The sequence below is a fragment of the Chlorocebus sabaeus genome, chromosome 10 (assembly GCF_047675955.1).
Source record: "Chlorocebus sabaeus isolate Y175 chromosome 10, mChlSab1.0.hap1, whole genome shotgun sequence".
In the NCBI taxonomy this organism is placed as follows: domain Eukaryota; kingdom Metazoa; phylum Chordata; class Mammalia; order Primates; family Cercopithecidae; genus Chlorocebus; species Chlorocebus sabaeus.
This window is the reverse complement of record NC_132913.1, coordinates 52,097,668-52,110,334: the sequence shown is the minus strand read 5'-3', so window position 1 is coordinate 52,110,334 and position 12,667 is coordinate 52,097,668. Positions and strand designations below refer to the sequence as shown.

Here is a 12,667-nt window from a genome sequence, read left to right as displayed (position 1 = left end):
ATAACAGATAAGAGAAAGAGGCTAAAATGCTGAGACACTTATGTCAAATATAGTTACTTTTTGGCTCCTCCTTTGTTGCATATAATTAGATGACAGGTAATTAAGAGAACTTGTTGGAGGGTGGAGGAAGGTTTAGAGGATAGTGAGAATTTATACATTTTTCTAAAGTTGAGGTATAGTTTACTTTTAATGGAGAAAAGACTAAATTGAAGTATTTTGTATGTACATGTCTACCTGTTTTTCTTTATATGATATATGCAAATTCTGTCTTTTTCCCCTCTTTCTCTTTAACCAAGTAGGACTTCCTGTGGAGATATTGTGTCCTCAGAAACTTTTGAATCAATGAATTATTGTGGGAAAAAAGAAAGATTAGCAGAAGGAATACCTTATTGTTTTACTCTCCATCAGTATACATACATTGAGATAAACATAGATGGAAACTTTTAGTTGATTTATTTATTCAATCACTATTTATTAAACATCTATGTGTCAAACTCCATCAGGATGAGAGATAAGACACATCCAATGTCTTCCTCAGAGATTGCTTAATTGATCACCCAGAAGAAAGTAAAGACTCTTTAATTTTATATATAAGAAAAAGTAATAATACAAAAATCAGTTGTTTATTAAGACCTTATTAGATGCTAGGTCATTGAATATATTAATATTATAGCATTTTTTCCTTATAATGACTGTGTGTGAGAGATACTACTATCTTTGTCCCAATTTATCAGATGGGGAAGGGTAGAGGGGAACCAAAGAGACAATGAGAAATGAAGCAGCTTCTATAAAGTAATTCATTCTTGCTACCTTACTACTCTGATTCATCTATTTAAATTATATATTATTTTAGTGTATACTGTGTGAAGGATTTTCTTTAGAGATTACTTTTCCAAAACTTTATAGAAGTAGCATTCCTTGTGCCTGTTCTGACCTTGTTAATAGACATGGGTCTGAATCAAGGATATGCCATTTTCTCATTGGGTAACCTTGGGAAAGTTACTTAATTCTCACAGCCTCTGTCTCCTAGTTTATAAAATGTAGATTAAACCCCATTTTGCATAGCTCTGAAAGCACATGTTGGTAAGACCTTAAAAGTTTATTTCCCAGTCATTTTCCTCTTATGCATTTCCATAAAATAGCTCAAAATAATCGTGTGATCATATAAAAAAGATTTTGCTGAAATTTTCAGCTTGACTGAAAACGGTTTTCTTGTAAATTCCTTGAGGTGTTCCAGCAGCCCAATAAGTTCAGTTGTGATGTTGGAGAGTAAACATTGGAGTTGAAATTGGAAGCCCTGTATTTGTTTTGCTACTTTGTTGTTCATTTCTTATTTTAAGAGACATGGAGTTGCTTTCATTTAATAATTAGCTTAAGAGTTTTTACTACTTGTTGATGCTTGAAAGGGCCACCAACTCAGCAGTCAGATGGAGAAATAACCAACACCCCTGATGTTCCATTTGGATAATGGTAGCTGGTTACATAATGAAAATAATGCTGTTTCTATCTGTTTAGCTAAAAAAGCAACCATGACTCAAGATAAAAAATCTCTCCTGAGAAGCTTCTTGAATGCCTAGTTTGACGTTATACATTTTGTACCATTGGTTACCCCGTGAGGTCTTTCAAGGGGTACATGGTTGTTCATGTAGTGGTTACAATAAGTGCATTACTAAGAGATCTTTGTTGATTAAACCAAAATTTCATATGACAATGTAGATTCACATTAGCATATTATTCTGTTGTGATTTAAAAATCTTGACTAAAGGTGGTATCTGAATATAGTGAAAATATGTTTATTCAATATTTTCGCATATGTCCATCCATTTGATGATAGGCCTGTGAGAATTAGAAGTGTGTGTCACTTTCTAAAATCTGATTTTAGAAACGTTGCTTAGAAATCAGTTATTTTTTTTTTATTTAAATCAGAAATTTAATTTTTGGTCTTATATGTACTGAAAAAAGTTGTTATTTAAAAGAATCAATGGTAAATTATTTGAGGTGAATAATCAAGACCTAATTTATTTGAGTGTGCATAAATGAATTTGGTTATGCCATACTTATGGAGAAAGTGCAAAACTAAAGTATTTCTATTTTAGTGTACAATAGGGTGCAACTGCATAATGCTTATTTAAACAATGACTTTTTTTACAGAGTCTTTTTAAAACTAAAATCAGGGTTATAATTTTTAATACAAGGATCAACTAACAATTATCAAATGCTTACTCTAATATATGCTAGGCATTGTGCCAAGGTTTAGCTTATATTTTATTTTTATAACAACTCAGAGATGTTGAAACAAGCTAAGATACTTGTTTTATATCTGGAGAAATCTGGGCAGGGAAGGGTGAACTCTTGCCAGAGTTACAGGAGGTTTAGAAGGTCGTGGGAGGAACAGTGTGAAACCATTCACATTCACTTAACCATTAGTCTGTTGTTGCCTTTATAGTGTCACAAAAATGCTATTTGCTTACCTTTTTATGAGGATTTTTTTCTAGAAATTTAATGTTTCTAGAATATAAACTGATAAATAACAGACAGGAACTAAGTAGTTCATAAAAATCTTAGGAGGGCAGGGACAATGCATGCCTTATTTACTTCACTATGTACCTAGCACATGGTAGGCCAGTTAATTCATTTTAGTAAAATGAATCAATTAAAATGTCATCGTAGAATAATGGTATTAAAAAATCCTATGTACATCATGATTTTAATTTTGTGTGTAAAGCCAACATTCAAGTGTTCTTGACTGGCTGACCTGGTTTCGTACATAATACAGTGTCAGAAATTAAAATGGTTTTGTTCTTTTATTTGTGTTTCTAGATGTTGGTGAAAATAGTATAAGTCTTAAAATATCTTCAACTAATTGTGATGTCAGAAAAAAATGGTTTTGTTTGTTTGTTTTTTCGGAACCTTAGTTTGAAATGGGTTGTCATGGTTACTACAAATTGGAATCTAATCAAGAAGAGTCTCATGAGAAATCAAGACCATGCTGCAGGTATTTTAGTTTTAGAATGAAAGGAAACAGGTCTTGACATCTCAATCTATGTGAACTGTTGAACCTCAGCAAAAACTCTACCACAGAGGATTATGAATTTAGGTTGATAGTTGCAAGTGTAGATGCTTCTAGCATTCAATCTGGATAATATAAAAGCTTTTTTTTTTTTTCTTTTTTGGTGAACTTTTGCGGACTGTTGCTCAGGTTCTTTATGTATTTCTAGTCTTGATGACAGAAACCTGGATAAACTTTTTTGGGTGTTCCATTTTTTCAGTTATATCTTGTTGATTCTATCATTAAATGTCTTTCAGATAGGGGTTTGAAAAATGTAACTTCAACTTTTCTGGAAGTCAGAATACCATTTTAAAATAAGTAATCTTAAAGCAAAGAAATTGAGAAACTGGAACCCAATATAGAATGCTGGTCACAGATGATGGAATTCTAGCTCTTTAACTAGAGTCAATGTTTAGATACATGGTATTCCATTCAATCTAGGATGACATCAAATCTTAGATTCACCATTATGTATATTTCACTGAAAGAAAATCACGGCCAATTAAACTGATACAGTGCTTTACAATTTTTAATTAATGCATAATTTGCATATGGTAAAATTACCTATAGTTCTGCCAGTTTTGATAAACACATGCAGTCATAATGCCACTATCACTATTGAGATCTACAACAATTCCAAACACAATGCATTATTGCTTAGTTTAATATTTAATGATACTGAAAGATTTTAAATTTTTCCTGTTTTCATCATATCCTGTGCAATCATAAGAAGAAACATGTAAACAAAATAAATAGTTTTAAGGTGTTTCTTAAACTTCTTCAAATTCAGATCTGACTCTTCTTTTGAACTCCCAGTTGTCAATGACTGTTATTTCGCTTATCTTGTTCTTTATGCAATGAATTGCATCACTAGTTCAATACTTCCATAATCAGAAATGCTCTACTGTTGTCCTAGGGTTTTCTTTCAAGTGGATTAAATCTATTATGCAAGTTTTGGCCACCATTTTCTTATTTGACTAACTCTAGGTTTTGTTTATTTCTCAGTTGAGTAATATGTCACCTGAAGTTAAGCAATTTCTGTTCAAAGTCAATAAGAATGTTCTGACAAATTAATGCTTGAAGCATGCTTCATGTATTTATTTTCTTATATTTCAACATGCTTTTCATGTATTTTGTTATTTTTCTTTATACTTCTTTTCAAATAACTTTTGTTTTGGGTAGTTTTTTTTAAAGCTTCCACTGTGAACCATATCTCTGATATCTGAATTCCCTTTAGAGAACTCGAATAAAATTCAATATTAAGAATTTTGAGCTTTAGTGATTTAGAGAATTATAAATTATTAAAATATGTTCATGACATATATAACAATTAACTTCAATGTTACCATACCAAAAGAATCAACTCTTTTGATTTTAGGGTATTTCCTTTGTTTTAAAAATTTGGATCGTATGATTTTATGACAATTATGAATATTTCTATATTGCTATAACAATCGACATTTTCATATCTACATTATATTAAATTTCATTGCTATGTCATTCATTTAGTTTTTATATGGCATGTGCTTATATAATTGCTTTTGGATTATTTTATAATAACTTGGATTTTTACAATAAAAATTTTAAAAATAAATTTTCCAATAAATATAAAATCTGTATATGAGACAGATTTATATTTCTAGAACATACCTCTCCAACCCCAAATCCAATTTTCAAATCTCTTCTTTTAGAAAAAAAAAATTCTTAAATATATTCCAAATACCAGAAAGGAAAATCGTCTATAGTCAAGATTCAAAAGATGTTTCTTTATACTAGAATTATAGGTAATGAAAATATCATATGATTATAAGATGGTATTTATTTGGGTTGAGAGCTCGAGAAGTGGATGATTTTTTGTGTTAAATCCTTTTTCTCTCATACATATGCCAATATATCTGATCTTTGTTTTATTTTTTCTAAAGTAAAATTTTCTAAACATCTCAAAGTAAAATAAGATAGATGATTTTTTAAAGAACTTTTTGGGCATTTATTTAAAAGAGGACTTTTTTGTTAAAATTGTTACCCAAACAGTTTAAATAATTACTAGAATTGTGTGGCTCTTCATATATAAAATTCTAGTTCTATTATATGATGTTAATGTCATGTGAATATCTTGCATAAAATTTTGAGCTTAAATGCATACAGTACTTGTATTTGAGAAATTATGTATCATGATCAGGGCAACTCAAATTATTAAGATGCTGACTCCAGGTGTTTCAAAAGAAATTATTTTATAGTCTGTTTAATGGAAATGACTATTAATAGTCACTTTAATTCAACAGCTTATTTAGATACTTTAAAAATAATTTTTATAAAGTCAGTTCTTTAGAGGTTAAATATTTTCTTGTCATTGTTGTCTTTGGATTGTCCTTAATACCCTGAGACTTGACTATTTGTTCTTGAAAGACCAATTCTGTAATTTTGAGCTGTTTGTCATTTAGCTTAGGCAATGAATCGTACAGAATTTTAGACCCCCAAAATATTTTTTGTGTTAATATCCTGATTTTATGGATGATTAATAGCAATTCCCAGGATGTCCTCAAAAACAGGGATTTTGCTGGCTAGGGAAATTTTGTTACATGTAGGAGTAAGAGTTCATTATGTTTGATACTTAATAATGAATATTTATTTCCTTTGTAGTTGGACATTTTAAAAATGGCTTTTATGGATGCTATCAAGCATACCTACCAGAATATTAAAATATATAAACTGCACATATCTTTCAACTCTGTGATTTCTATTGAAGGGCGAGAACAGATTGCTGAAGGTTCTTTAATTAAAATTCAAATATAAATCTTATTTATTCCTAATTTAAATGATAGAATTTATCCTCTAAGTCAACAAAACACTATTGTAGTCAAGAATGGGAATATTTCGGCTACTTCATATATTTACATTTTTTTGAGGATGACAGTCTGGTGATTAATGAATTCCAAGTGTTGCTCTAGTGCCGCTCTCCAATGTACTCTGAGAGTATTTAGTGAATGCTGTAGAAAGTACCACATTGTTTGGCTATAAAAAGAAACATTGTTCTTACTTTTTAAGAATATGTGAGTGGGGCAACAAACCAGCTATTTCTGGTTGAAACAACTTCACTTAGTGATAGTTTCTTTCAAATACAGTGATATATGAAAGAGTATAAAACACTGGACTTTTATTTACTTAAAATTTTAAAGTTTTTTTAAAAGTAATAGTGTTGTATTTTTTTTAATGGGCTTAAATTCTTAAAAAATCTAGTTAAACTTACACTCTTCCTTGGAAAGCTAAACTAAAAACAAAGAAGCAAGGAAATAATGTCAGACTAGCTAAAGGAAGTACTGTAAAATTCAAACATGTTTCTTAAAAGACACTAACAGATTTTTGTTCATGCCTTATCAATTTTTATTTAACATGTAATCCTAACATGTAGCTATTTGGTTTCAAAACCAAAGGCAGATGGTAGAAATGGTGATTTAGAATGGTGAAAGATAGACTGCTACAAATGTGTTGGACTAACAGTAAGCACTGATGACGAAAACAAGAGGAGACAGAAAAACTATTAGAACTAGACTCAAAAACTGTAAACCTTACCATGAGGGCCTATACATATCAGTGAATCCCTAAGCTATTGTATAATCCAGCAAAGACATAGTATTAAAAATTATTTACCAAGTCAAAAGACCATAAAGCATCAAACTGAGGTAAAATGTGCTTATTAAGGAAGGTTGTAAAACTAATTACAGATTGGGCCCGAAGGAAAATCTAGACCATTTACACAAATACGAATTGTACAGAGACATTCTTTGACCCAAAGATATTATTTAAAGTAAAGCCGAGGCCAGGCACGGAGGATCATGGCCGTAATCCCAGCACTTTGGGAGGCTGAGGTGTGCAGATCACTTGAGATCGGAAGTTTAAGACCAGCCTGTTGAACATGGTGAAACCCCAGCTCTATTAAAAGTACAAAAATTAGCCGGGCGTGGTGGTGCATGCCTGAAGTCCCAACTACTCAGGAGGATGAGGCACAAGAATTGCTTGAGCCTGGGAGGCAGAGGTTGCAGTGAGCCAAGATCCTGCCACTGCACTCCAGCCTAGGACACAGCGAGACTGTCACAAAATAAAATAAAATAAAATAAAATAAAATAAAATAAAATAAAATAAAATAAAGCTCAAACAAAAATAAACCACTTGGAAGTAATAATCAAATTATCCTAAATGCTTAGAGGAGAAACTAATAGGAGAATAATTAAATTATCCTAAATGCAAAGGAGAAATCAAAACAAAACAAGTATAAACAGTAAAAACAATGCTAGTCCTATTAATAGACTATTCTCAGATGCAAATAAGTATCTGCACTGTATTTACATTATAAAAGTGAAAAATGAGAACATGAATAAGAAATTCAACTCCTGATACTAAAACAACAAAACAAATATATGGAGAGGATGTAAGTAATGTATACATAAGTAGTAATTAATGATTTGACAAATGTAGAATTGAAAACTATGTAGCCTTTTTTTTTTTTTTTTGAGACGAAGTCTGACTCTGTCGCTCATGCAGTGGCACGATCTTGGCTCACTGCAGCCTCTGCCTCTCGGGTTCAAGCGATTCTCCTGCCTCAGCCTCCTAAGTAGTTGGGATTACAGGCACACACTGCCGCACCTGGCTAATTTTTCTTTCTGTTTTTTTTGTTTGTTTGTTTTTAATTTTTAGTAGAGATGGGGCTTCACCATGTTGGTCAGGCTGGTCTTGAACTCCTGACCTCAGGTGATCCACCCACCTCGGCCTCCCAAAGTGCTGGGATTACAGGCATGAGCCACCACGCCTGGCCCTATGTAACCATTTTTTAGGAGAAGGGCAAAATAGACTTCTTGAAAATTTAATGAAAAGGAGAACAATAATGTTGTAATGGCTTCCACAAGTTTTTAGACATAACTTGTGGTAATGGGTTAGAAACTGCAGATGAAATGGATGAGTTTCTAGAAAAAATATAGGCCGGCCATGGTGGCTCACGCTATAATCCCAGCACTTTGGAAGGCTAAGGCAGGAGGATAGCCTGAGCCCAGGAATTTAGAGACCAGCCCAGGCAACTAGTGAGACACTGTTTCTGTTTCTACAAAAAAATAGAAAAATTAGCCGAGTATGGCAGCACATGCCTGTAGAACCACCTTCTCAGGAGGCTGGGGTGGGAGGATGGCTTGAGCTTGAAAGGTAGAGGCTACAATTAGCTGTGATGGTGCCACTGTACCACAGCCTGGGCGAGAGAGTGGGACCTGGTCTCAAAAGAAAAGAAAAATAAATAAATTGAATCAAGAATTAGATCTAACAATGATCTGTTGGATCTAACAATGATAGAGTGAAAATTATGAAGGAAGTTATCAAAGGTCTACCCTCCAAAGGCTCTGGGGTCATTCATAGAAACAAACTTATTAAGTCTTCTAAGGAAGGCATTACACACTCTTTATAGCTTTACAGAGCATAAAAGAAGCCAGGAAGCTTGAGTTTATTTCACATAGTGGATACATTTCTACTAACATTTTACAATGAAATTGCACAAAATGAAAAAGAAGCCATCCTCTCCTATGAGTATGGTTGTAAAATCCTAAATTAAATTACTGTTACTAAGTGGGATTATTGCAGGAGTTCAAGAATGGCTTAGTTAGTAGAAAATTATTCATATATTAATTAAAGAAAAATCATGCTTATAGTTATATAGATTATACGTGGCAGAACTAGGTATCAAACTCAGTTTTGTGGTACACCGATAGTCACTGTATATTCCTTGGGAAGTCACTGTTAGAGAAGAAATGGCAGCACAAATTTCAAAGGAGTTTCTTTTGAGTTTCCCACTCCCCCCGCCCCCATTTTTCTTCCTTTTATTTTTTGTAAACAAGACCGCTAACAGTAAGAGAATCAAATGAAACCTTTCACTTAAAACCAATAAAAACATTTAGGAAATTGTCTGGATAAAAAATATGTAGCCACCTATTAAAATGGCTAAAATGTAAGACGTGGACAACATCAAATGCTGGAGAGAATGTAGAGCAACAGGAACTCTCATTCATTGCTGATGAGAATGGTACAGCCACTTGGGAAGACAGTTTGGTAGTTTCTTACAAAACTAAATATGTTCTTACTATATGATCCAGCAATCATGCTCCTTAGTAGTTAGCCGAATGAACTGAAAACTTAAGTCCACACAGAAACCTGCAGACAGATGTTTATGGCAGCTTTATTCATAATTGCCAAAACTTGGAAGCAAACAGGATGTCCTTCAATAGGTAAATGGATACACAAACTGTGGTATACTCATGCAATGAAATATTCATGATAAAAGAATGAACTATCAAGCCATGAACAGACATGGAGGAACCTTAAATGCATATTACTCAGTGAAAGAAGCCTAACTGAAAAGGCTACATAACTATATTATTCCAACTATATGACGTAAACTATGGAGACAGCAAAAAGATGAATTGCTAGCGATTTGAGATGGGGAAGGAGGAACAAATAAATAGATCATGGGATTTTTAGGGTGGCAAAACCATGATGTATGATATAGTAATGAGGGGCACTTTATACATTTTTTCAAAACCAATAAAAAGCATGAACCCTAATATAAACTGTGAGCTTTAGTCAATAACAGTGTATCAGTATTGGGTCATTAGTTGTTAAAAAATTACCACACTGGTACAAATTGTGTATAATAGAGACAACTGTATGTGTGTGCTGGGAAGGAGATGAAAGGAGTATGTTTGTACTTTTTGATCAATTCTTTGTAAAGTTAAAATTACTCCAAAAATTTATGAATCAAAAATTAATATGGAAAAATCTGCATCTTTTGCCTTAGCCACTTGAGGCCATCGTGATTTGTCTTCTAGATCAGTTGAATTTTCAGAGAAAGGAGACATATAAAATGACTTGCTGGCATGAGAAAGAAAGCACTAGAACTTGTATTAATATGTAATTTTACAATCAGAAATTATGCTTCAGTAATAAAACATAGGTAGGCACTAGAATGTTACTCAGTTTGTGGGTCAGAGAGTCCATGTGTGGTGTTGGAGTTGGGCTGTGGGAAGAGAGGTTGATTTGAGCTGCACTAGGAGTTGCCTTGTTGCCCTCGTGTAGTTAGCACCTTTCAGTATAATGCAGGTTACATAAACCAGGTAAGTGTTTTACACATTGTATTATTTATTAACTAATCTTCATGATGGACAGGTGAATATGTTTGCAAAGAAACTGTACATTGAATAAAGTGAAAATGCAAGCACCAGTGACCCACAAGAAAATAGCAGAGTTGATGGTTATCCTTTGTATCAACGTTTTGTCAGTCACGTTGTAAGAAACAGTCAGATCTAATAAGAATTGAACCCCCAAAAGCAGTTATCAGACTATCTGAAATAAAGATTTATATTCACCTTTACTAAAAATATACCATTAATAAAACATGTTATGTTTGTTTTATATAATATGAAACAGACATTTCATATTATAGACTTTTGATTTCATAAGTAAACTTTTATTATTCTTTTCATTTTCATTTTTTAAAAAAGCACCCATGAATACAGCAGCACATGTTATTTATAAGTTGTGTCAGTTCTTTTTCTTTTACTCATAGAGTTGTGTGATCCAGTACGTCTGGAGATTGCTGGTCTGAATGACTCCAACAGTTTCCCAGCTGGTTTTCCTGTCTCTGGTCTTACTTTCCTCCAAACCATTTTTCATATTGCCACCAAGAAAAGCACCCCAAAATGCAACTCGGATTCTGTCATTTTCTTGCTTAAAACACGTACTTTCTATTTTTTTATGCTAAGGCCTAACACTGGTCATGTAAGACACTGATAGGGGCCTGGTCCTCCTCCCTAGCCTTATCTTCTACTATCCCTGTTCCTGAAAGATAGTTCTCTCTGTCTCTCACGAGTGTCTAGAGGAATTTCATCTCCTCCTTCATTAGCCTGTGTCTGTCTCATTATTCGAGTATGTTGAGCCCTCACTGCCTTCAAGGAGATATTTTCTGCCTCGAAGTTGGGTGTGATGTGTCCTTAAATAGCTACTTGCCTAGTCTGCTGGGCCTGGACTATTGGTATTTGCTTGTCATCACTGTGACAAACTTCAAGTACCTCTAGGGCTTACTGTTTTGGCTGTCTTCGTGTGTATGTTTGTGATTAGACAAATTGATTAAAGCCATATTTTAGAAGGACAGTGATATTTTGTACAATGTTAGTTGACAAAAGATGTATTATTATAAGCCTTCTTATCTAAAAATAGATCAAGGATTATAACCAATGGTAGTTTTATTTGTCAAACTTTGTTTTTTAAATCTTGTATGATTAACACTTTTTAAAGATATCACATATTACTAATACATTTATTGAGAGGCAGAGAAATATGTAAAAACTTAAACTAACATTCATAAAATAGTTAAAGCAAAAGTTACTTTCTAAGATTCTCCAAAAATTTTGGTTCTTATCCTTTGACCAAGTGTACATTCCAGAAGATCACTAAGGCTTTATAATAGTGGAAAATTTTTTATTTTATTTGAGGAAATACTTGTCATAAAAACTGAATTAAAAATCTGTATATTGTAATCTATAATCTTTGAAGTGGCAATTTCTGTTCTTCAGAAAGAGAAAGACCACTTAGCACTGATTATGTCACCTGATTATTTAGTTTTGGAAAACTTCTATTCATGTCTTCCTTTAATTATTCATTTTTCAGTTTGCCTCCCTCCCCTTCCTTCCTCCCTCTCTTTCCCTCCTTTAAGCATGAGTTTTAGTTTAAAATGTTATTCCCTACTTGTAAGTCTAATGGGATGTTATTCAGGGAATTTTATAGACTTTCAAAAATAGTTATGTATTAAAATAGTAACACTTCAAAGACTAAAAACTCTTAGTATTAAAATAAACTATGTCAGACTTTTAATTTGATACAGACTTTCTGTATCTAAATACCTGAACATATGTATGTTCTAACTTTATCAGATCACCCAATGGACCTTATTTGGAAAGTCAACACTGTCTAGTGAGTGAGGCAATGGAAGCTGTGCACACAATCTTCTCTTGATTTCAGTAAAATCCCTCTCTGCTTTCAATCCTGTGCTTTTTCCTGCTGTATTGGGCCAAGTAAACTCAGTTTTTCCATATTTCCATCATCTCTTGCCTTCAAATATATTACTGGCAAATACACATGCACATTTGGATGTATGAATTGTTCAATCTTAGCCTACATTATAGAGGTGCAGGTTTGATCTGTGGACTTTTCTGTTTAAAGCTGTTATCAGAGGACCCATTATGAAATTATGATCGATGCTTACCATGTGCCAGGTATTGTGCCAAATGTTATGAGGTTTACAAGAGTAGGAGCATTTTACTTTTTCTTTCAGTTTCTTAACAATTTTAATTTCCCTACAAATACATTTTTTGTCACTAGAAATTATTTATGAATCTTAATATACTATGTAATTTGATAGTTGACTGTAAATAACAAATAAAACATGCTAAGTATTTTACAACTTTTTTGCTTAAATTTTGTTTTAATTTTTAAACTCTAGGTTCTAAGATAAAATGGAATTTCATATTTACTTCAAATGCGGCTACAAAGAATCAGAAAATACATTTTTTTTCCTCCTTTTGAATGTTC

The 12,667-nt window shown here is 32.7% G+C and overlaps 1 protein-coding gene across 19 annotated transcripts in view; it reads left to right on the top strand.

Annotated features, from left to right (window-relative positions):
• Positions 1-12,667, top strand: part of COBLL1 (cordon-bleu WH2 repeat protein like 1) — a 160,815-nt gene that overhangs the window by 28,542 nt on the left and 119,606 nt on the right. The gene's annotated exons all lie outside the window — the stretch shown is intronic.